We start from the raw sequence: 26121 nt of genomic DNA, 5'->3' as shown, positions 1-26121 counted from the left end.
CTTTGTGTGTTTTCCCACCTGGGCAGGGGACAGGATGCCCCTGAACCGGGTTGAGGCGGTGTATGCAGAAGTAGGCATTGGAGAAGCCTACGTGCAAGGCTGAAAGACATCCTATGGTGCACCCACCCAGTTCCAATCCACATAGTCTGTCTGGGGAGGTGGGAGCACCTCCCTGCAACAAGATCCCTATTGTCCAGCTGCCGTGGCTGGAGTTCTGCCCAGCAACAGGCAGCCAGAGTTGTGTGGGTGGCGGGTAGCATCCATTTTGTACTACGTGTGCACTTTTAAATTGGTGTCTAAAATCTGCCGCTTTTACCATATCGCCCCTCTAGCAGGGGGGAATCATGCCCTCACTCCCATGGTTGGATTGGGGGTATGATTTCTACATGTTTGACACCAAACACGACATGGTTCTGTGCAGCCACTCTCAAGTTATCACACTATCGCGATTAATTATAATGCGGTTAAGAGTATATGGTATGGCTGCACTACAAGCATCCCAGCAATAGTTTTACGAAGGTTGCAGTGGGGCCCTACTCGGGTAGGGGTTCCCCCTCACACATATCTCAGCACCCTGCCTTGTAGGATTAGCAAGGCCTGCCTTAGGGGTTACCTATGAGGATATATGTGTTTTATGGAGTGGGATACAGGACCCCTATATCCCTGTAAGGGGTGCAAGCACCACCTTACCCAGACTACAGTAGTGGTCTGGTGGTGTCAGTTTGTATGGCTGTCCCAGGGGTGGCATAATAAGTGCTGCAGTCCTTGGTAGGACACTGAGGGACCCATGCCCTGGGTACCTAGGGTACCATCTACAAGGGGCTGATAGGGTGTCCTCAGTATCCAATTGGTATGTACCTAGGGTACTCACATCAGTTTAGAGAGGAAGTAGATAGGCTTGGGGTCCTGGATAGCAGGGCCACAGCCTGGCTAGAGTCAGAAAACAGTCAAAACATCAGCAAAAAGTTGGGGGCAACTATGCAGTCGATGCCACTCTCTTACAACTGTCTACTAACGATAGCCTTAATGTTAGAGGATAGGTGCAGAAAAGTAGACAAAGTGGTATCTTTGTTTGTGTCCTGATTTCCCAATACAACTAGGGCCTCAGCCATCTCTTTGTAAATTATCGGTAGGAGCGTCTCATCTGAAATAATCCGAGTCCATTTTATTCTCCTTTTATTATTCGATGTAATAATAGGAGCTGCTACTAAGCTTGTTTGAAGCTGCGGGAAGATAATACCTGAAAGCTCCAAAAACAATGCATTGTCATCACTGTCCTCTCTATCCAGGACAGTCATATCGTGAATATTGGACCATAAATCAAGATCTACCCTGATGAAATCAATTCTACTCTTGATACTGCCCTTTTTAAACATAGTTTTAGCCCCTACATCTGAGGATGTCTGCCCATTACAGGTGCGAACACCGTATGCAAGTGTAAAAGACAATACTTGATCAACTTTTGTAATTCTATTCAGTGCCGGTATTTGAAGCTTATTTATACCCCTGGCTTGCTCTTCCTCCTGAACCAGATCTTGTATATAGTCAATAGGTTCATGGGTCATCTTAAAATCACTGGCTACAATAAGATAAAATCCTCTACATGAGTTATCAAGAAATTCAATCAGTTTTGATAAGGTGTCCGAGTCGTTATGGAGACTACTGATTATAAAGATTGATTAACCTCAAGTGCGTGTTCCCTTTTCATGCAATAATATCAAGACCTAGAACTTGTTATGATTCTATATTTAGCCATTTAATTTTACAGCTCAAAGTTGTCTTAACCCAAATTAGCAATCCTCCTGCAGTTCGACCACCTAACAAATGTCTAGCTTTGATGCTATAAGTGGTATATCCCACCCTGCAGTACTGCTCGGTTGCCCAGGTCTCTTGCAGAAGACAAATATGACTACTGTCCACAAAACCTCCCCATTCCGGGTCATTTAATTTTGACTTTTACCCCGCAAAGTTCCATGAGATAATATTTAGGTACTGGCCCTCAAAAGTTCTTACTTGAGTCTGTGGTCCTTCTGTAAATTTTTCTCGTATACAACCTTGAGGAGATGCACACTAGCCCTTATGTAAAACTGATTTCCTGTTCTCTCTAATACTCTGGTTGCTTATATTTATGTACCTTCTGGAGATGTCAGTGAGAACCGCTTCAGCGTGTGGCAGCAGATTTCTACGACTTGATTTTAGTCAATCAGGGTATCCAACCCAGAGAGAGCCTGATATCTATTTTTAGTTTCAATGGAGTAATGTTCCCTTGAAACTTGAGGGAAAAAATATGCATTCGTATTTATACTGCTAGGCTTACCATTGGGTTTAAGGTGCCTATAAAAGAAACCCAAGGGCATAATACCAATCCTTTGGATGTAATCTCTCCCTGATTTTTCTCTCCTACCTCTAATCAGTTTTCCAGCAAGGGCAGGTGACCTACAATTTATTACTATACAATCTCCACTAATAGACTTGCATAGAAGACCAATCCAGCTCACTATTCTGACGAACAAAATGTCACCATAGTTAGAGTTAGTTAAGTCAGAGTTAAAAGATAACCGATGGCAGACCTTATTTTTCAATTGACTCCTGGCTTCTACTATGTTACTCTGTAGTGGGGGGACATTTGTTAATATTGGGACATAGGACAACATTCTGGTGGAAGGTCCAATTTTGTCTCCGATAGAGGTGGAGCCAAAATTGGTACTTCATGCGTTACCACATTTGACTGACCAATACGTACAGAATCATTGGCGCTATATGTAGCTAGACATACTTTAGGACAACTTCCCATTTGTCTTCCCCCGGTTTGTTGGTCTGTTTGCCTCACAGACACAACTTTGGATTACCCTCCAGAAAATCGTTTGCATTTTCCCTTGTAATATTTGTTGGGGGGTTGAGCAATTTTACAACAGTGTCCTGCTACCACATTGGACTGTCTAACAGACTCATAACCCTCCCCAGAGACAGGGTACTCAAAATTTCTAGAAACCGCTGATCCAGGCCCCGTCCAAGTTATTTACGTTTTTTCCAATGACACCCAAACTTATTTCTAGTTTTGTCGTACCTCGCCAAAATTGGTGCAAGATTTTTTACAAGTAGGTTCTCAAGGTGCATGAATAAAGTCTCTATATCATGATCAGATAGGGCTTTAGAGACTGATGGCATAGAATTGGGTCCTGAGTGTTCATGTTCCCTTCAAGCAACAATCCCTTGATTTTGTTTTTAGCTGTTATACTTAATCTTGACGGAGGTTCTTGATTTTTTATTTTCCTCTTAGCTGGCAGTTTACTTATCGTAGTTGAGGTTGAGTTGAGTGGAGATAAGTGCTCTGCGGGGGTTAAAAGATCATCTGCTGAAATTGTGCTGGCCAGAATTTCTGTTTTTGTGTCCCCTGGCATTCTATTCAAGGTCTGAGCTGAGTTCGGGGCAACTAGCAGACCACCCTCCATGGACAATCGACGTTCAGCCCCTAGAATTTCTTTGTCCAGGGCTAAAATAGCAGTCTAATGTAGAATTTTGAAGAGTCCTCGGTGTGCCCTCCCTAGCAAACATTTGCTTCCGTTTGGCCATTAGGGAGCAAAGTCAGCCCCCAAAAGAGAAAAGGCATCCACCAAATACCACCAGAGACTTACTTGGCTAGGGTTCATCAGTGAATTACGACGTGTCTCCCAAATACACTGTTGCTGGAATCATGTAGCCTGATAAAAGGACCACGAGAGTGGGCTCAGCCAGGCCTCCTCCGGGCTCTGACTGGTGCAGATAGCCCTGCCCTTGGCCAGGGCACGCACGCGTCCCGCGCTGCTGGACCCCGTGTCCGATTATGTAGCGCCTCCTGGCACGAAGTGATGACGCTGGCCAGCTACACGCTGCAAGGAGAGCAGGCAGAAGGTTGTGCTCTCCCCCCGGTCTCCGGACCAGCAGGGGATTGGGATACCAAAAGAAAGCAGGTTTCCTACAGTGCTGCAGCACACCTCACAGGGAGCAGATGCTGAGGCACACCAAACATATTCTATTGGGTGCAAATGCTGGTAAGGTTTGATATGGAGTTGTTATCTTCCCTGCTGGCTAATAATAGATAGTTCCAGTAGCCCACTGTGTGCATCTTGCTTGTTTGGGTTACACACAAGGGGCCTACTGGAACCCAACTTGGTTGCATGGTATTGGAAGGCAGGACTCCTAGGTCGCTTCGGAAGGCACAACAGTTACTTTCATTTTTGTGTTGGACTTGGAGTAGGTGGTTCAGCTGGATATCCTACAGGCTGCCAAACTCAGAAAGAAGAGTATAATGGAAACAATCTGAACTGCATGCTAAAAAAGCCAAAAACAACCAAGCTTATCTCTCAAAGCGTGATTCCCTCAGTAAACTAGTGACATGCATCTCAACTGTATTACTCCACTTAATGTACGCTTTCAGTACTGTTTCATAAAATGTTATTCAAAATGACAATAAAGAAATATTAACAAATAAAACTTATGAAAGCTTGATGAAAAATTTCCTTGAAAACAGAGTAGTGCATTGTTGTCTTCCAATCCTGGCTTCAGTATTCTTGCTTTTATGTCTACAGTGCACGGTTGAATTTAAGGATTGAATGTGTGAGTGTACTGTTCAGATGTTAAATAGTCCATCATGCATTCCACTGGAGGCAGAAGTTTGCATCCAAAAAGATCTTAAAAAGAAGTTGTGACTAGTATACTTCTTTGGGCTCATCGAAGATGTGATTATTTCTCAATCCAGTTGCTGAAAATTCCTGAAACAAAGAAGCCAAAGGCTGAACCAAAGCCTTTTAAAATATGTATAGAATACACTATCTGCCATGAATGGCGAAAACCCCATTGCACTCGCATCTAAAAAGCATTGGCAGCGCCTATCTGTCTCTTTGCCAATACTCAATAATTGCCACCATTGGCTTTGCAAGTGCAGTGCAAAGCCAAGTGTAGCAGCAGGTGTTTTATGAAAGATGATAATTTTCTGTACTTCCTGGATGGCTGCCAACTTTCACGTGGTGGCTTTTCGGAAATAAAGAAAACATAATATTCTCTCTCTCTCTCCTCTCTCTCTCTCTCTCTCTCTCCCTCTCCCTCTCCCTCTCCCTCTCCCTCTCCCTCTCCCTCTCCCTCTCCCTCTCCCTCTCCCTCTCCCTCTCCCTCTCCCTCTCCCTCTCCCTCTCCCTCTCCCTCTCCCTCTCCCTCTCCCTCTCCCTCTCCCTCTCCCTCTCCCTCTCCCTCTCCCTCTGGTGAGCATGATCTTGGATGGTACATTCAGTGGTTAATTTATTGAGACAGGTGGTATCCGGAAATCGGAGATTAGGCGTGAGACGATATTATCAACTAGCATTACACAGCTGGCAAGTCATAATGTCACTAATTTACTAGACTTCCAAAATCCTAATTTGGACCCCGGACAGTGATAATGCATACTGAATGCCCAATGTATGTTTGGTAGTGCAGGTGTGAACACATTACACTGATTGAGGCAGCTCTGTTGGCTTCCCCAGGAGGCCTGTTTAAAGTGCTATACATCATGCCCAAAGCAGGGCATCTGGCATCACCGGTTAACGTGGAAGAAAAACTGAAGACAGCTAATTTAGTCCTGTGTTGTAAGTGCACAAACAGTACTTTTACCACCCCTTTTCACCAACCTCTTACCATTTTTTTATTTTTTTTTAAATATTTTTATTGCAGGAATCAGTAAATCGTTACATAATCGGCCAACATTATATATCACGCCCGATCAATGAGATGCAACCCTCCGTTCCCCCACCGTAAGTTACTTACACAGCCATTCAGCCCACAACCCTAGGGTCGGGCGGCGAAATTCAATGGGGGCTCAGGAGGATGTCGAAGCTGGCCCGGAGAACCCGCTGTCCGTCATCTGCTTTTCCATACAAACCCATAAACCCAAAATAACACCCCACTCTTAAAACACCCCAAACCCAGGTAAACCCTCCCCCCCCCCCCCCCCCCCCCCCCCCCGCCATCAGCGCGCGGCACCAACCGCCACAGGATCTCCAAAAGGACCCACGGGGAAAGCAATAGATCTGAAAAGTGCAATCGTCTATCGGGACTCAGGGCGAGCCTCTTCCTCAAGCTCAGAGTCGCTGGGGGCGCCATAATCCCTAAGGGCCTGCACTAACATCTCCCATTCCAGCGCTGCCTCCTGTGCCTTCTCATTACGCTGCCTCCAAGCTAGCTGGTATCTGAGCGTACTCTCCCCCGCCACCCACTTCAAAAATTCGCTGCGCCACCGGCTTCCCGTCGGACCAGCTCGTGCCTTCCAGTTCCTGGTCACCTCCCGTTTAGCAAGGAGCAGCCCCAGATCAATGAACTTGCTAGAAATTTTATTTTTGGGGGTATGAGGGAACCAGTGCAGGAGACCCACCGCCGCGTCAAGCGATAAAGATCTCCCCGTCGTCTCCTCCAGGGTCTTCCCCACTTCCTCCCAATAGGATGACAATCCCGGGCAGGCCCACAGCATATGGAGGAGGTCCGCCTCCTGGGCCGGGCACCTGGGGCATTCCGCCGAAGTCGTACCAAAATATCGCCTGATTTTCACCGGGGTCAAATAGGCTCTATGGAGCACGTAGTAGTGGACCAATTGAAAGCGGGCGTGGCGTGTGCCCTTCCAGGCCATCCGCACTAGCTGGGCCCAGGTCGTCTCCGGGATCTCCCTGCCAATGTCCTCCTCCCAGCGGTTTCTCAAAGTGGTGAGGGGAGCCATCCCCTCATTGATCAGTCTGCCGTAAAGGCAAGTGACCGCCTTCACCGTGCCCGCAGACATCATCACGTATTGGCATACTGGGGATAAAGGAGGTTCCTCCTGCCCGCGTCTCCAGTGCGCCTGGATCGCTCGAACAAGGGCCGAGTGCAGCAAAAAGTCGCCGCGGGGAATCCCGAAGCGCTCGATGAGCTCCTGGAAGGGCAAGAGCGACCCGTCCTCGTATAGATCCCCGATTAGCTGCAAACCGGCGTCCTCCCAGGTCGCCAGCCGCGACCAATCACCCCCATGGGGCAGAGCCGTTAGCATCCCCAGCGGTATTTCGGGCGCGTACGGTGTTCGCAGGTGGCCCCGGGCGTGAGCTCGGTTCCAGCACAGGCGGATAGTCCGCTCCTCCATTGACAAGTCCTGCAAGGCCAACCGTTGTCTCATCGCTATGAAGGAGAGAACATGCCTGGCCATGCCCGTTCCCCTCTTTTCTTCGGGGCCCCGGAACTCCCGGGCGATCTCCTGGGTGAAGGCCTGGAGCTGCGCCGCTAAATAATACTTTTCGAAGTCCGGCACCGCAAGCCCACCCTCCTCCTTCGGCCTCAGTAGGGTCTTGAGGGCCACCCGCCGGCGGCCCGAACCCCAAAGGAATCCGACAATCATGGATCGTAAAAGTCGAAACGTGGTCGGTGGGACCCAGATCGGTAGTGTCCGGAAATAATATAGCAACCGGGGGAGCGCCACCATTTTAAGCAAAGCAATCCTCCCAGCCACCGAGAGCGGTAGTGTGGCCCAAAAGCCCATACTGCCTCGAAGTGCTTGAATGCCCCGGGCAATGTTCCCATCCAGGAGGCCAGAAGGTTCATGATAGACATACACCCCTAGATACTTAAAGCAGTCGGGTTCCCATCTAATCTCCCTACTCAGAGTAGGGGTAGGGGTGCCCCTGCGGACCGGGAAAAGACAGGTCTTAGTCCAATTCACTCGGAGGCCCGAGACCTCCCCAAACTCCGTGAGCGCCGTCGCAGCCCCATGTAGGGCATCTAGCGGGTCTTCTAGGAAGAGCAACAGGTCGTCTGCATACAGTGAGATGTAATGCGGGCCCGAAGGAGTCCATAGGCCCGTGTAATAGGCTCCCGACCGGAGATGCAGCGCAAGAGGTTCCACCGCCAGCGCAAAGAGCAGTGGGGATAACGAGCATCCCTGCCTCGTGCCTCGTTCCACCGGATATTGTGAGGAAATCAGCGGTCCCGCCCGAACCCTGGCCGACGCCGAGGCGTACAGAACCCTGGTCCACCCGACGAAGCCCTCCCCGAGGCCGAACCTCCGCAACACATTACAAAGGTAGTCCCATTCCAGGCTATCAAAAGCCTTCTCTAAATCCACTGAGAGGACAACCGGGCACGGGGCGTCCACAAGCGGTTTCCCTAGCAAGCGGAACAACCGGCGAATGTTCATGGTCGTGTTACGCCTGGGGATAAAGCCAGCCTGGTCCTCATGTACCAAGGAGCTCATGTGGCCGAGCAGCCTCGAGGCCAGGATGCTGCTCAGTATTTTATAATCCACCGTCAGCATCGATAAGGGACGGTACGACCCCGGATCGGAGGAATCCCTTCCAGGCTTGAGGAGCGGGACCACCAATGCCTCACACATCGAGCCTGGGTGACGCCCAAGCCTCTTCGCCTCCCTGTATACTACCAACAATCTAGGGGCTAGGAGATCGGCATAGGCCGCATAGAACTCCACAGGAAGACCGTCCAGGCCCGGGGTCTTATTTCTCGCCATCTTTTTGATGGCGCTACGGATCTCTCCCAATTCTATGTCGGACCCCAAGGCTTTCGCCACGTCCCGCTCCATTGTTCGGATCTCTAAAGGCCGCAAATAGTTATCGAGCAGGTCAGGGTCTCGGACCGAGCGACTGCGGTATAAGCGCTCGTAATATTGCCGGTAGCAGCTCAGAATCGCAGGCTGGGTGTACACCTGGGTTCCGTCTGCCCTGCGCATGGACGTCGTCAGTGAGGACTGCCGCGTAGGGTTGGCCAGCCATGCCAACAGCGCGCTCGACCTATCCCCCTCTGCGATGGACCGAACCGTATAGGCCTTATAGTCAAAACAGCGGAGCCGTTCGACCTCCGCCGCCACCGCCTCCTTCGCCTCCGCCGTGCGCGCCTGCAATTCGGGGCGCCCGGGGCGGCGTAACTCCAACTCGCGGAGTTTTCGATCCGCTGCCTCTAGGTCGGCGAGGATACTTCGCCTCACGCCGACCTGTTTAGAAATGCAGTACCCCCTCACCACCACCTTAAAAGCGTCCCACTCTAGCGCTCTCGAGCTCGCGGTGCCACGGTTGGACGCAAAGTACTCTGAAATCGTATCACCTAGGTCCGCCTTGAAGACACTGTCCTCAAGGATCTCGGGACGTAATTTCCAGGTGGGCACCGCCGGCACCCCGGGAAACCAGCCAAGGTCCAACAGGAGGGGGTTATGGTCAGAAATGGTCCTGGTCAAATATTCAGATCGGACCGCTGCTGAAACCAGTTCGGGCGAGCCAAGAAATCCGTCCAGTCGAACGTGCAATTCATGGAGGCTCGAGAAGTAGGAGTAATCCCTGGTTGTGGGGTGTTGCGCCCTCCAAATATCCGTTAGACCCCAGTGAGTCTGCCAGTCCCGACGATCCCTAGCCAAGCGACGAACCGGAGAATCGGGGAGGGGTGGATGCGAGCGGTCCATATCTACATCCACTACTGAGTTGAAATCTCCACCGAGCAGGAGGGGTCCGGAGAGGCAATGGGCCAACGAGCCCGATAACCTGGAAAGGAAGGCAGTCTGGTCTACATTAGGAGCATACACACAGCAAACGTTTAGGTCTCTCCCTCCCAAAGTCCCCGAAATAGCCACATAACGCCCCTCTGGATCTATCACTGTGTTCGTGACCTGGAAGGGAACCCCAGCCCTAACCCAGATCAGCGCCCCTCTGGCATACGCAGAGTATGAAGTGCAAAAGACCTGCCCCCTCCACCTACGCTGTAAGGCCGCCCCTTCCGCCTTGTTCAGATGAGTCTCCTGCAGCAGCGCCATTTGTATTCCCCTACGCACTAAGTAAGCGTGGACCTTGTGGCGCCTGGACATAGTGTGAAGCCCCCGTACGTTCCAAGTAACACATTTCAGATTAGCTACCTCAGCCATTGTCCCATATTGTTCTCGCAAAGTCTCCCCATCCGGGTCCCAACAATAACAGGACATCGATCCTCACAGCACTGATGGCGGCCATTTTCCCCAACCATAACTTAGCAGCCCAAATATGAATCAACTCCCCATCCACCCTCCCCAGAACAGGACCCAAATAGCACCATCTAGTTCCCATCCAAACCATATTCTACAACTATACCCTACTAATCCTGCAGTCGCCACCGCAGGAAGGCCTTAAGGGCCAGGTGCAGGCCGGGCGGAGGCAATGGGCCCTCGACGCTCAGGCCACCAGGACTAACCGAAGCCCAAAACAGTGTCACAAATAAACCCCCTTGGGGCAAATCCAGGGCACCCCACCCTCCCTACCCCGATAGTCAGCATCTCTGATCGACACCCGCCACCCCCTCGCCGGGCCCCCACCCAAAGTGAAGAAGCTCACCCCGTTACCCCTGTCCATCCAGAAGGTCCTCCGCCGATTGCGGTGTGATCACCGGCGTATGGTCACTGTCAGGCACGGATTCCTCGGAGTCCGTTGGACCCCCCTCGTCCTCAGGGGCCGCTTCCTCCGCAATGGCAGCGTCCCGTGAACCAGACAGCGCTGATAGCACCTCTAGTACTCCCTTCCGCTCCGTCGATGTCTCTACAGTTGAGGGACCCCCCGAGCGGCCACGGCGACCCCGAATCCTCCTGGATCTCCGTCTCTGCTCCGGCTCCGCCACCTGTCGAGGCGAAGAGCCGGATCCACCTTTCCCCGCTCTATATAGTTCGAGCCAGTGACAAACGTCCTCTGGGGTATCGAAGAACTGAGTTTTGTCATCGACAATTATGCGGAGCCTCGCAGGATAGAAGAGCGAGTATTGGATACCCTCGCTCCGGAGCTCGCGCTTGACCGCCAGGAAGGAAAACCGTCTGCGTTGAGTTTCATAGGTGTAATCCGGGAAGATGTTCACCTGGCTGTTTGCCACTTTAAATGGCCCATTATGTCTGGCGACATTGAGGATGAAGTCTCTGTCCCTGAAGTGCAATAATCGCGCCACCACCGGTCGCGGGGCACGTCCCTGCTGCGGTGGCCTCGCCGGGACCCGATGGGCCCGCTCCAGGGTGTAGAAGGAGGATAGACCCTCCGGGGCCACCGTGTCTCGGAGCCAGGCCTCCAGATATGCCACCATGTCGCCATCCTCAATCTTTTCTGGCAGGCCCACCACGCGGATGTTGTTCCTCCTGTTACGGCCTTCCGCGTCCTCCGCCCTCTGCTCCAGGACCGTAATCCGGGATAAGGCATCCTTCATATCCGCGGCCAAGGTCCGCTGTGCCGGCTCCAAGGTTTTCACCGAGCCCTCCACTTCCTTGACCCGGTCCGAAAGTTTGTTGTGGTCTGCTCTAAGGAGACCCAGGCTCGTCGCTACCTGGGCAATGTCCTGCTGGAGGGCCGAGCGCGTGGTCGCTATTGCCTCTAGGACTCGGTCAAATTGCTGCTGCAGTGGTGCACCGCCGGCATCCTCGGGGCCCCCGCGTTCCTCCCTGTCCTGGGTCTCCGAGTCCGAGACAGCTGGGGCAGTCCCCTTGGCTCCTCTAGGTTTCCCCATGTCGCCGGCCGCTCTCCGTGCAGGTCTCGGAGCAGGCGCCTCCGAGTTCAGGCCCCGGCTATGACTCCCTCGGGTGCTAGGCCTCAGGTCGAATGCCGGAGATCCCCGTCTCCAGGGCCCGTTGGATCGTCTCAACCTTGGCTCACGCCACCAACACGGCGTCCGGGGGCACCGAGGAGGAGGCGGAGACAGCCGTCGCCAGGTCGGGCAGGCCCGCACGGCCGACAGAGTCCCGGAGTGGATGTCACCAGCTCCACCGGACGATTCGCGGCCCCAAAAGGTTGCGCCTCCCATGGAAGTGGGTCGGCCAGGAGAAAGTGGCCAAGTGCGGTGTAGGGAGTGGGGCCACCGACGGGGCCTCCTGCCGTCCCCGCGTGGGATCCGCTAGGGTGTGGGCCTCCGTTCATCCGAGTGCAATCCCCGTTAAAAGAGACCGCTCTGACCGATGTCCAGCTCCGACCCCCACCGGGAGCCGGCAGAGCAGGGGATGCACCGCCGCCAACAACGTTCCTCCAGTCTAATGGATCTGGCCAGGGGGACAAAGAAGTCCGGGCGCCATGTTGGGTCGCACTGCGTGGTACCCCGGACTGCGATTTTCGCCGGGTCACCGCTCGTGCCGATCACGCCAGGGGCCCCGGCAGGTTTCCGTCGGGCCGGTCCGCAAAGTGCGGGGGCTGGGGTGCCCCGCAGCCGCCGAATTACAGGATAATCACGGGCTCAGTCCCGGAGCCGAGCTCTCAGGCGACCATCACCATCGGCGCCCAAGCCACGCCCCTCCCTTCACCAACCTCTTACCATGAGTGATGGACAAATCACAATTCTGTTCTCCCAATTTACACTTTGATTGTGATTATCACCAATTAAAATTTGGTTCTGCTGTAGATACACATGCTTTGCATACTCCTGCCATCTAGTGTTGGGTCCGGATGTTTGCAAGTTGTTTTTCTTCTAAGAATCTTTTCCCGTCACTAGGTAAGGTTACTCCTCTTATCGGTGATAGTGTGCATGGGCATCAACTCCATTGTTAGATTGTTTTCTTTCCGCCATGGGGTTCGGACGTGTATTGTAACACTCCGATTCGAAACAGCCAGTCAGGATCCCTTCGGTGCATAATTCACTCTACCTTTGTTGATATTGTTTCGATTGCGTCTTATACCTTTTCATGTGAAAACTATGAAAAAACCAACTATTTAGTCTGGAAAACTTTAACCGCGGCCTTTGGGCCTAGAACACTTCCTCGGTCAACTTCTAATTGAAACCTAGCATTGCGCCTTCTGCCAATGGAATGAATGCCATTTCAATTCTGTCCTCGATGTCACTCCAAATATCCATGCACCCGCCAACATAAAGTCTGTAACCTTTGTCTCTCCCTGGAAGATAGAGAGGAAGTCTGCGACTCATGTCAGTCGTTTTGATCTTAAAAGACTTGGCCCGAGCCAAGGCGCTATGCCTTTGGTTCTGAAAGATCTCGGCTAGAAAGAGAAAAAGGACAAATTCAGCTAGTCACCGAAACGTTCGGCACCTAAACAAAAAGACGCTCCCTTGAAGCCACTAGCCGATTTTGGAAAAAATGAAAGAAAAGCTGCATCCCAAACAGAAGAAATGCCAAATAAATCCTGATACTGGACACATAACAGCTAAACCAGTAATATCTTCAAAAGGAAGGTAGACACTGAATTCAGAATCCCTCTCAAGAGGAAAAAAGGACATGGCTACCAGCCCTATAAATATTCCTCAAACCTCTTCACCGTTACCCATTATACCAGATACAGATCCTCTACACATCACACCATCAGGTTCTCCTAACACAAATCCTGATATAGCAGAGGATGACGACAATTATAATCAGCGACCACCTGATCCATGGTATGATTGTACCATAGAGCCTACTCAGGATACAGACCCTGATCTATAGCCAGCAAAACTTTCCCCTCCTGATTATAATACTGCATATCAGGAATTGATGGCTAGGGCAGCCAATCCCCACCAAGTGTCTTTACAACTAAAAAGCACTAGAAGAAGATTTCCTATGTGAAACCCTAGTAAGCATACACAAAACAACACAAATATTGTCAATGCTAAAAGGTATGCTGAGGCATACTGATGATATTTTTAAAGATCCAGTTAGAGCACGTATACTAACTCCTAGGATGGACAAAAAATTAAAAAAAAACTCTTTATGACCCAGTTTTTATTAAGGGCCAGTTAGTTGCCTTTGGATTCATTAGTGGTCTCTAATGCCCGTGAGAGGGCAAATTTACAAACATCAGGAGAGGCACCACCTCCAGATAAAGAATCCAAACTTATTGATGCATCAGGGAAAAGGGTAGTTGCTCAATCAGCCAACCATTGGCGTATAGCTAATACGCAAGGTCTATTGTACAGATATGATAGAGCTCACTGGGATGAGATGGAAGAATTATTACAATATCTCCAAGAAGAGCACACAAAGAGAGTACAGGAAATAGTGCAGTAAGGGAAACCGATTTCCAATTCCTCTATCAGTTTTGCATTAGATGCAGCAGACTCTGCAGCTAAAGGAGTCAACACTAGCATTCTGCTTAGAAAACATGCATGGAACAGAATTTCCGGTTTCAAACCAGAAGTTCATCAAACCATCCTTAATGCACCCTTTGATAAAGAACACCTCTTTGGGCCTCAAATAGACCAATCACTTGAAAAAATGTAAAAGGATACCAAAGTAGCAAAATCTATCGGAGCACTTCTGTCTCAGTCTACCAGAGATTCCTTTTGTCGCTCCTCTTGCAGAGGAGGCTCCAAAACTAACACCAAAGATGCAACTTTTAAGGAAGAGGTAGAGGTACACCAACATGCACCTCCCAATCCACCAACAAGCAGTAACTTGCTAGTACTCCCTGCAGACCATTTATCACACACTCTGCAGTTGTCATGCCTCTTGCAGGCCATTTGGCATTGGTCAATACTTCACAAAATCATCTTCTTGCAGAACACCTTCTAGGTAAGCACTCACGATTTGCCGACCTCCTCAGCAGGATGCGGCAACAATTACATGAATGGGAACATCATCCCCAGGTTCTCCTTCCAGGCTTCCAAAAATGGGGATTTCCGCAAATAGACGTCTTTGCCACAGCAGAGAACTCAAAATGCCCAAACTTCTACTCCAGATTCCCACACCATCTATCCAAAGGCAATGCTCTATGGATAAACTGGTCAGGGATATTTGCTTACGTTTTTCCGCCTCTCCTTCGGTTTCTGGTTCTGAAACTTTGGCAGACATCACTCAAACTCATTCTAGTGGCCCCCGCACAGGCACGTCAACCATGGTTCACTACACTACTAGAACTGTCAGTGGTTCCACACCAAAAGCTGCACCTCACTTCCATCCTTCTCACACAGAACCATGGAGAAATCCGACATCCAAACCCCAAGGAGCTCAACCAGCGATCTGATTCCTGAGGTCATAGTCTGGATACCTAAACCTTCCACCAGATTGTATGACAATTCTTAAAGAAGCAAGAAAACCTACCATTAGAGCGTGTTATGCAGCAAAGTGGAAACAGTTTGTTATATATTGTAACACCAATACAATTGATCCGCTATATGCATCTATACAAAATATGTTTCCTTCTCTTTTGCATCTGCAGCGAGCTGGCTTAGCCTATACATCTATTGAACTACACCTGGAGGCAGTAGCTGCATATCTGCAAAACACACATGATTTATCCTTATTCAAGGTTCCAGTAATGAAAGCTTTTATGAAAGGCCTTAAAAGAATAATGCCACCCAGGGTACCACCTGCACTTGTATGGAACTTTAACATTGTTCTCACAAGGCATATGGGTCCACCTTTTGAACAATTACATAATTTTCCATTACAGTTTCTCTCATGGAAGGTTGCCTTTCTAATTGCTATACTTCATTGAGACGTGTTGGTGAGTTACAGGCGTTAACCTTAGACGAACCCTTCTTTCAACTTCATAAAGGTAGAGGGGTTCTTCGTACAAGCCCTAAATTCCTTCCTAAAGTAGTTTCTACTATTCATATTAACCAATCAGTTGAGTTACATGTGTTTTTCCCTCAACCTGATTCGGTTGCAGAAAGGGCTCTACACACACTTGATATCTAGAGAGCACTATTGTACTATATTGATAGGACAAAAGATTTTTGTAAAACAAAGCAACTTTTCGGTGCATTTGCTCCACCTCTTAAAGGAAATCCTATCTCTAAATCTGGTATTTTTTAAATGGATTGTTAAATGTATTCAAACCTGTTATTTTAAAGCTAAACCTCATAGAGCACAGTCTACTCGTAAATTAGGAGGATCTATGGCATTTTTAGGTAATATCCCAAAGCTGACATATGTAAGGCAGCAACAGCATGGTCTATACCACACACATTTACCAAACATTATTTTCTGGCTGTATTATGACGTCAACAAGCTAATGTGGGACAAGCAGTGCTTAAAACACATTTTCAAACAACTGCAACACCCACTGGTTAGCCACTGCTTTGGGAGAATACTGCTATATCATCTATGCAAAGCATGTGTAGCAACAGCACACATGCCTTGAACGGATTAAGTTACTTACCCTGTAAGCATCCGTTGTTGGCATGTAGAGCTGTAGATTCACAATGCGCCCTTGCTCCTCCCCGGACGCCTGTGGTTCTTGCAGTTCTTATTATTCACATTACATACACATGGATATCCCTGTACTACACTTGCTTACTCCATTCTCACCCTCTTGCGGAAAACAATCTAAAAGGGAAATCGATGCCCATGCGCACCATCACAGAAAGGAGGAGTCACCTTACCTTGTTACTGTAAAAGGCTTCTTCAAAGAAAACAAACTTGCAAACATCCGGACCCAACACTAGATGGCAGGGGTATGCAAAGCATGTGAATCTACAGCTCTACATGTCAAGAACAGATGCTTACAGGGTAAGTAACATAATCCATAATACCATGTGTTAATGGTTTTTTGAAAATATTGTTAAAAACCTCAGTCTTTCTTGGAAAAGTCCAAGCAGTAGGAAATGAACTGCCTCAAGGTCTATGCACTATCATAAAACTATCAGAGTTAGAAAATATAGGACTTTGCTGCATCTAAGGCAATATCAGTTTTTTTAAATACTTTTATATATAATACTGCAATAGATTATTAAAAACTAAATTTGACTTGGCTTTTAGAAAAGGTGAACTAATGTCCTGATATGCTTGTTGGCGGAAGCAAAATTTGACAACAGTCCAGAAGCTAAGAGTGGGAGGAAAGTGATAGATAAATGGTAATTAGTACTTCTTCTGATGGCAATGTATGCCACTCTGCTTCTACTTTATTTTAGTGTATGAGATGTCAGTACTGTCGTCAGCCAACAGAAGGTATAGTAGTACAGTCAGTTATAATCTTTCTGGCTAAGAAGCGTATAAATGTCAAATATTAAAGAGTGCAGGAAATGGACATCAAGGACTGAGACAGGGACTCCGAAATCACCTTTAAAGTGCTGAGGAACAAGGATATTCTTGGGATGGAAAAATCCCTCTCATCGTAATGGACGTGTACCCCTGCCCCGAGTGCCCCAGCTGCAATGATATCTGCATCTTTCGTAACAATTCTTGGTTATGGGTGAGCACGGATCGTGTGTGTATGCGCCATTAGCTCGGCCTGTCTTCTCTGATTGCGTCTTGCTTAGACCAGGAGAGATGCCAGAAGTGTTACCCTCATGTGGTGAGAGGCTACTGCCTTTCCGGGAGTTAAGTAGCACAAATGCAGTGGTGGCAGCATACTGCATTCTGATTAATTATGACCATTAGAGTGAACAGGCTTTTTTACCTGTGTGACAGGAGTGAGCCCTACTTGCCCACTCGTGTTCCACTGATGTGTGCTTAACTCACCCTTGGCCTACATTAGGATGATGGTAGTGCTGCACTGTGCGTGCTTGTTGGGCTATATGTGAGCGGTGCCATACATGGAACCCGCGCCTGTGGGACTGTACTGGTTTATCTGTGTGCCTGTGAAGTGGTGCAGTACATGGAATTCTGTGCTCAGGGATGTATGTGTGCCTTTTAAGGGAAGCCTCTGGATTCCATTATGGGAGACCCAGGACCTGTTGGTGAAACATGTGGAGGAGCAGACCTATTTCCGCATTCCTTAGAGCTGTGTAGAGGGCACACTGGCGGAAGGTAAAGTCTGGGTATTCAGTATACCTTAAAAGGGGTCTTTGTATCTAAAAGAGGTCACTGGTCAAGGGGATTCTGTACACATCCCTAGAAGGAGATGGGGCTGATAAACGAATCATAAAATGTAGTGCTGAGGTCTTTGTCACCTTTTGATAAATGTCTATCAGTGAGGCTGACATCCAAGTGTGATCTTCCAGACACTTCCATGGCCTGTGTTTTGGGGCTATCACGTTGTGAGACACTCCTGCTGTGACAGACTGCTTTCTGGCGGAAGGATAAGACAAGGAAGTAGGCATTTTCTTTTTTTTTTTTTTTTTTTTTTTTTTTTTTTTGAAAACCTTTATTTCGAAATTCAGGACACAGCTATTCAGCCGACAGCCCGAAGGTTCGGCAGCATTGCAAGTTAGATACAGTAATGCGTCCCGGATACAGTACGAAGAGTAATGCAAAGGTCCAATTTTAAAGAAACACAGAAAAAACACACAACAAACCCCAGCAAGGCAGAACATTGAAATCCCATGGCGAAAGCCCCCAGGGGAGGCAGGACCCCACTCATCTACTAATTATAAGACTGTGTGCGGAGGAAGAAGGGGAACAGCAGAGGCTCAGAACGGGTACCTAAACCAAACTGTGCTGGAAGGTAGGTCAGGGGGAAAGCTGTTCCTCGGGAGGTTCCAGATCCGGGGCAAGACATATTCCCCCCCTATATTGGTTCCACCGCCCCCAGATGGCGTGCCACTTCCGGGGGCGACCTCTAGAGCAGTAGACCGTCTTCTCTCTAAACATGCTCCAATCCATGTTCTCCTTCCACGCGGTCAGTGTAGGGGGACCCGAGGAGCCCCATAATCGCGCGATATCCCTCTTAGCCACCATGTTACCCAGAGTCACCCATTGGGTCTGTGCCTCATCGAGATCAGCGGGCCCCCAAACGTTCAGGAGGCAACACCGCGCCTCCGGCTGTACCACAATGCCCGTCACCTCCCCCATAACTGCCTGGACTCTCCTCCAGAACTCCACAATGACCCCACATTCCCAAATGATGTGCAGGAAAGTACCCACCATACCACATCCCCTTCTGCACAGGCCATCCTCCGAGAATCCCATGTGGACCAGCCGTGGCCCCGTAACATACACCCGGTGCAGTATTTTGAGCTGCACCAGCCTCAGACGTGACGGGATCGCAACCTCCTTAGGCGAAGAAACCGCTGACTGCCAGTCCTCATTATCCAACTCGAGGCCATCCCTGGTCCACTGTTCTCTCAGCCCCAATAGCAAGTCTGCCCGGACGTTTATCAACTTCTTATATATGAGCGAAATCGTGCTCTCGGGCATATGACCATCAAGGACTCGGTCCTCAAGGGGAGAGGACTCCGGCACCTTCTCACCCTCCACTAGGACTGATCGGAGGGCGTGACGCAGCTGGATATACCGAAAATACTCTGAAGGCCCTAGCTCAAACTCAGTCTGCAACTCCTCGAAAGACTTCACCCTCCCCTTATGCAGCACATCCCCCACCTTGGATATCCCTATCAGATCCCACTTATCAAAGCCCTTCGTATGCCAGAGTCTTCCCAACCGTTCCGATTCAAACAATGGGGTAGCGAGGGTTAGCCTGTCCTTCCAGCCCAGCGAGTCGGTCGCCATCTTCCATACGCGCACCGCCACACCTGTGGGCCCCGTGAGGGACGAGTCTAGGGACCGTGAATACAACGCCCTGTAGTAGTTGCCGCCGCGCAGCAGCCACCTATCCATGGCATACCCAGGGCTGAGGGCAGGGCCGTAAAACCCATGGTTGATCGCGCTCAACTGCGTGGCCCAGTAGTACCGTCGGATGTCTGGGAGCGCAATGCCCCCATCGTACCATGGGAGCGTCAACTTTGAAATAGCTATTCGCGGCCGCCCATCCCACAGCAACGTCCTTTGGAGGCTTTCGACCTCCCGAAAGTATTTCGCCGGTACCCAGTCCAAGGTGTTCTGGAGGGCGTAGAGGAAGCGGGGAAGAGACATCATTTTGAACAGGGCCGCACGCCCAACAAGGGAGAGCGGCAGCCTCCGCCAACCCTCAACATCTCGCCTCAAGCGTGCCAAGGGGGGGAGCAGGTTCCTCTCATAGCGCACAGCAGGATCCATGGATATAAAAATCCCCAGATACACAAAACCTTGCTGGGCAACCTGTATCGAACATGTTCTAGGGATCGGTGGGACCTCGCCACTAAGAACGTACAAGTACGATTTGCCCCAATTAATCACAAGCCCGAGTTCCTACCGAACGATGCGAGTACGTCACAGACCACTATAAGTGACTTCTTAGGTGAGGCAAGATACAGCAGGATATCATCGGCATAAAGTGAAATACGGTCCTCGTGATCAGGCGACCACCGAAGGCCCCGTATATCCGGGTGCCAACGTATCCACGCAGCCAACGGTTCAAGGGCGAGGGCGAACAACAGAGGCGACAGGGGGCAGCCCTGCCGAGTACCCCTTCCAAGCTGAAACGGAGCAGATGCCCGACCATTCACCACAACATTCGCTAGTGGCCCCTCGTACAGCAACCGGACCCAACTCACAAACCCGCGACCGAAACCAAACTTGGCCAGCACGGCCCATAAATATGCCCACTCCACCGTGTCAAAGGCCATCGTGGCATCGAGAGATGCCACAACAGCCGGTTCACGCAGCGTGCCCGCCCTGGCGATGACGCCATGAAGACGCCTAAGGTTCAATGCTGTGTTTCGGTGCGGGATAAAGCCAGATTGATCCGGGTGGACCAGATCGGCAAGTACTCTAATCAGACGGGTTGCCAGGAGTTTGGCCAGAATTTTCGGCTCAGCGTTGAGGAGTGAAATGGGCCGATAGGAGGCGCATCTATCTCGGGGCTTACCCTCTTTGTGTATGACCACGATCGACGCCAGCCGCTGATCCAACGGAAGGATCCCATCTCCCCGCGCCTCCAAGAACATGGCGCGCAGGTGAGGGGCGACCCTATCCGGGAACAGTTTGTACAGATCGATCGGCAGTCCGTTCGGTCCAGAGGCCTTACCCGAATTCAACGCGCGAATCGCCCCCGCCACCTCGTCAACCGTGATGTCGCCATCCAAATCGTCCCTATCTATGTCAGAAAGGCAGGGCAACTCGATATCACGAAGGAGATCAGACGAGTCCTCGGGCGGCCTGTCCGACACAGAGGAATAAACCCTATGAAAATACTCCGCGAAACACTCCACAATCCCTTCAGGTTCCACAATCACCTCTCCCCCTTCTCCAATCAACTCTGGCACCACTCTATTGACCCGTTCCTTCCTGTCCAGCCACGCCAGGAGTTTCCCTGCCTTATCTCCAACATCATACAGACGGCCCTGTTGTTCCCTGCTGAGGGTCTTGGCGGCGTCCGTCACCAGGTCCCTATACTCCGCCTGCTTCAAGCAAAGCTCATGCAATGGGGACTCTGTGACCTCCTCCTCCATATCCCCTTCAAGGGCCGCAATCTCCTCCTCTACTTGCCGCACTGCGCAATCCCTCCGATTCTTGGCAGTCACCACCAGGGAGAGGGCCTCCCCCCGAAGCACGGTCTTAAAAGCTTCCCACAGCGAGATCGTCGAGTCCACGGATCCCAGATTGTCCTTAAAGTAATTATCTACCTTCTTTACCAGGGCGCTGCGCATCTTGGGGTCTCGGAAATACCAAGGGTTAATGGGGGCCACCCTCCCTCCTCCCTCCCGACCGAGATCCAGCCGGATCCACACTGGCGAGTGATCAGAGATACCACGTGCCATGTGCCTCGCCTCGGATATCAACGAGGCATGTGCAGCCAAAGTGAGCAGGTAGTCAATCCTGGAGAGGCTACCATGCGCCCCGGAGTGAAACGTGTATTGACTCTGTGTGGGGTGCCGGAGCCTCCAGCAGTCTATCAGGCCAAACGTGTCTAGGAGGTCTGGAAGCCATTTCTGAGCCCCCCCTGTGTCCCTGGGCGGGTATCTATCCAGCAGTCCGGAACCCACAGCGTTGAAATCCCCTCCCACTACCAGCATGCCCCCCGGGAGAGTCAGCAAAGCCCTGCCCAATTCAGCAAATGTGGCGGCCTGCAGGGCCGGCGGGACATAAACCGAAACCAAACCCAAAGTCCTTCCTTCCCACCGCCCCGCCACCGCCACAAACCTCCCCCTATCGTCAACAATGGTGGAGTCCACCTCAAAAGGCAGCGATGCTCTAACGAGGATGCCCACCCCCCTGGACCCAGAAGAGAATCCCGAGTGTGCAATGAATTTATACCCCTTCCTATTCAGGGCATAGCACGTATTGCCTATGAGGTGCGTCTCCTGCAGCAGTACAACGTCTGGCATTGAGCGTTTCAGAAATTGCAAAACAATCCCCCTCTTAATGCGATCCCCCAAACCATTAACATTCCAGCTTATAACACTTAGGCCTCTACCCCCCATCCTCAAACGGAAAGAGGCCCACCCCACACCCGAGGCGCCACCATGGAACAGCCCTGAGGATAATCATCATGCCTTGCAGAAATAAACCCCCCAACAACAAACTCAAACTCCCCATAACTCCCCCCACCCTGCACCCCTGCTGCAGCTTAAAAAGCCCCCCCAACTTGCAGTGTGCCTGTCGCCCTACAAAAACAAAAATCTACAAAAAGTACCCCAAGGGAGGAAAAGAGCACCCCTCGTCCTCCCGCAACCCTCCACAGTTACTGCACTCTATTCAAATCTACAAATATGGTCAAATCAAGTCAGGCCGGCTTTGAGTTATCAGCCCTGTCCATCCCGGCCACTGTCTCCATGCTCAGCTGTGTCGTCCCCGGTCCGTCGCCGGGGCAAAGCGTCCCGCCATTCATCGGCCATAACAGGAGAGTCAAAAAAGAATGTCCGATCTTCATGCACCACCCGTAGTCTGGCGGGGAAAAGCATGGCATACTTTAGGTCCCGCTCCCGAAGCCTTCGCTTCACCCCCAGGAAGCTCTGTCGCTGTCTCTGCACCTGCTGGGTAAAGTCCGGGTAAAAATTCACCGACGCATTCTGGAAGGGGACTGGGCCCGTCACCCTCGAAGCTTGCAGGATAGCGTCCCGATCTCGGAAATGAAAGAGCCGGGCGACAATCGGCCGCGGCGGGGCACCCGCCTTGGGCCGTCCGCCTGGCACCCTATGGGCCCTTTCCACCGCAAAAAACTTCCCAAGGCCCTTAGGCTTCAGATGATTGAGGACCAAATCTTCCACAAGCAGGTCCGCCGAAGCCTCATCCGAGGACTCCGGGACCCCGATTACGCGCACGTTGTTGCGCCTGGACCGGCTCTCGAAGTCCTCCAGCCGGCGGGCGGCGAGGTCACTCTCGGCCCTCAGCTTCCGGACCTCGTTCTGCAGGTCCGCGACCTCATCAGTGAGGCCCGTGGTCTTGTGGTCCAGGTCCTTAACGCGCTCGTTTGTCTTGCCCAGGTCCGAGCGGATCAAGTTGACATCCACCAGGATGGCATCCACCTTATGCGCCAGGGCCTCGAATTGCCTCCCCATCGAGGTCTGCATCCCATCAAGCGCGCCCATGACATCCTGCAGGGAGAGCTCCGGGGTCCCAGGCGAGTCCTCCTTCTGGGCATCCGGCGCCTGGCTCGATCCACTCGGCGATGTCTTCGGGAGGGCGTAGCGGTCCATACTATTGACTTGGGAGTACGTTCCCCGCCTGGTGGACTTAGTCTTCAGCCTGTCTCCTTCTGCCTTGCCCGACATAATGGACTCCAAGCAGTCCAATGCAGTGAGGACCGTCCCCTCTCAGAGAGAGGTATAAGGAGCGAGCAGGTCCGCCTTGTTCTTCCAAAATAGCCCACCGAGCGTCCCTGGGGTTATAGAACCACCCAGAGCACTACAGTGTCCGGGCAGACAAAGGGAACGAAACCGAAAGTGAAAGAGCGAGAGCCTCCGTCCGGTAGTTCACACCTCACCAGGCCGTTGTTGATCAACTAGGAGTCTGGCATCCTGCCAACTCTAGCCCCTGGCATCTCCGGGAGTTAGGCCGCAATCTTTCGCCAGTCATAAGTCCGGTTCCCGGTGGGCGATCCGGTCGCGGGTAGCATCAATCGCCTCCCTGACAACTCAGCAACACGGTGCCATGCATACCATCAGGATTTGAGTCAGGATAGTCGACGGAGGGCGCGAGGGTCTCGGGAGCTCTAAGCTCACGCGGCCATCTTGGTCAAGCGCTAGGCTCCTCCCCGAAGTAGGCATTTTCAAAGTGGGTGAACCCATAACACGAACTTCAAAGACTCTGACACTGAATTCCATTTATGTCTGGAATTCAGTTTTAAAAAGGGATGCTTGAACCTCCTAGCTTTGTCAAACTAAAGCTCTCAATCAGCATGGAGAAACTCGGCATGGCTTATGACTGTTGTGACCACGACTGGGGTCTGAGGGTCTGCCAGTCTCCCTGCTAGGTGACTGGACATCACCCAGGAGAATCAAGAACCCTTGCTGTAGAGCCTTGAGCACCAGCTTCTGTCTGACCTAAAACTAGTTGACCCTATAAGGACAAGGCAAATGTGTGGAAGGAGCGAATTCCAGTGGGGATCCTGCGGAGTGGATTCCAGGAAGCGGAGTGTGAGAATCTGGTCTGTTTAAATCAGCGCACCTTTTGGGTTGGGTACCCGGGTGTGTTATGGCAAGCCCCATATGCCAGGTGATGGCCGCAGAGAAGATAAGACTGCTATGATTGGGCCATCTGCCTTGTGCATGGTCTGCAACCCCCGTATGCCAGGTGGTAGCTCCAATGAAGTTTAAGGGTCATCACTTGGGTGCCATGCTGTGACAAGAGGAGGGGCATCACCATATGTAGCACCATGATCTGTAGAGGTGTATTGCCATATTGTTGCAACCTTTGTGTGCCGGGTGGGAGCCACAGTGAAGCTTGAGGGCCGTCGCCCCAGTGAGTCACTGTACTGAGGAGAGGGTTGTTGCCCTATGCAGTGCTGTGACATGAATGGGCTGTCACCCTGTGCTTGAGCCCTGTATGCCAGGAGGGGGCTATGGAGAAGTGAAGTTGCTGTTGCCCTGAAGCACCTTAGAAGAAGAAGCAGGTTGTGACCTGGGGAGGAAGAGCAACAAGTTATCCACAGATTTCATGACCTGCTGCTGGATTGTTAAAAACTTATTGCATGACCGGAGGAGCTCAGTGGATGCTTTCCACCTTGACTGGAATGGCATGGGGAGCAAAAAAAACGATGGAATTAGGCCCATATCTCTGAATTGGGGTGAATGTATGACATGGTTCTGCATTCTGTCCATCAATTGTTGTTTTTGTTTCGAACTTGACTGCAGCATCTTACACGCTCACCGCTGGCCCACAGATGCTTGCTCGAACACTCTGACCTGCCACTCCAGCGATAGCAGGTTAAATTGAATAACAGGCCCCTGGGCTTCGGAGGGAAATTGATCTGACAGACGTACTCCGGAGCGGGCACACTTTGACTTTCTCGAAGCCCTTGTGCAGCTTCTAAGACTTGAACTCACTAGCAGGGCCTAGCTTGGATATTGCCTCATGTAAATGAGGAATAACTGTGGTCCTTAGATTGGGAAGTGGGACTGGACAGCTGACCAGGGTAACCCTAGCGTGCCTGCCCTATGAAGACTTGGTATATTATTTGTGGCTTGCTGTATTGTACTTTGTGTTCATAGATGAATACTACCTTTCGCATAAAAGCAAGTATTTGACAGGGCAGTCATTCTTTGGGGGTTGCTGGATGTATTTTGAGTTGTGAGCCTGGGCTCACCATACACCTACCTCCTCACAAAAGAAGCATTGGGCTGCTCTTCTAGAGCCCATATTAAGTGTTATACTGTTCCCACTAGGAATTGTAGGATAGGGCCCAGAATATCAGGTATAAAAGGCCTTTGCTACCATTGTACGGTCCACTAGCCCTGTAGCCCTCTGAAAGGGGTTGAGACAGGAATGCTCTCCTTCAAGGCTAGTGATAGGTAGTCCATACAGTCAACTTTCATGCACACTGGAAGGCACCTGCATAGAAGAGAAGGCAAAGAGACGTACATACCCCAGTGGTATTTAAAGGTCACAATGTGAGATAAGATTATTTGGTGGTAGGCTGTGCTCAAGAACTGCCTTGGAAATGCCTGTCTCAGAAAATGTAGAAATAAGTGGAACAGCATCCACAATAAGTAATGGAGACAAAAAAGGCAAGCCGATAACCCGTTAAATGCTGTATCTTGTCCCCCCCAGTGGTGAGCCCTTTTTTGGCTATTTGGGTAGTTTGCGCTTAGGGATTCATAACCTTTTTTCCACATAACGTATCCACGCAAAATGTGCGTCTTTTGTTTTTCTTCCAACATCCTGGGGATTCTAAAGGTGTACCCAGGGTTTGGGGATTCCCCTGAAGGGAAAGTGGGTAAAATATAGCAAAAGTTCGAGTTTTTTTTGGACAGAGTGCTCTAGGTAAGGGTCTGCCTCCCCTAAAAATAGCATTACGACCTCGCAGAACTGAA

General features: G+C 50.8%; 1 protein-coding gene across 2 annotated transcripts in view; it reads left to right on the top strand.

Annotated features, from left to right (window-relative positions):
• Nucleotides 1-26121, top strand: part of SLC30A4 (solute carrier family 30 member 4) — a 288377-nt gene that overhangs the window by 138851 nt on the left and 123405 nt on the right. The gene's annotated exons all lie outside the window — the stretch shown is intronic.

This window comes from Triturus cristatus, chromosome 3_1 (genome assembly GCF_964204655.1).
Source record: "Triturus cristatus chromosome 3_1, aTriCri1.1, whole genome shotgun sequence".
Lineage (NCBI taxonomy): Eukaryota > Metazoa > Chordata > Amphibia > Caudata > Salamandridae > Triturus > Triturus cristatus.
Note: the sequence above shows the minus strand (reverse complement) of the source record. Positions and strands in the feature narration are given on the sequence as shown.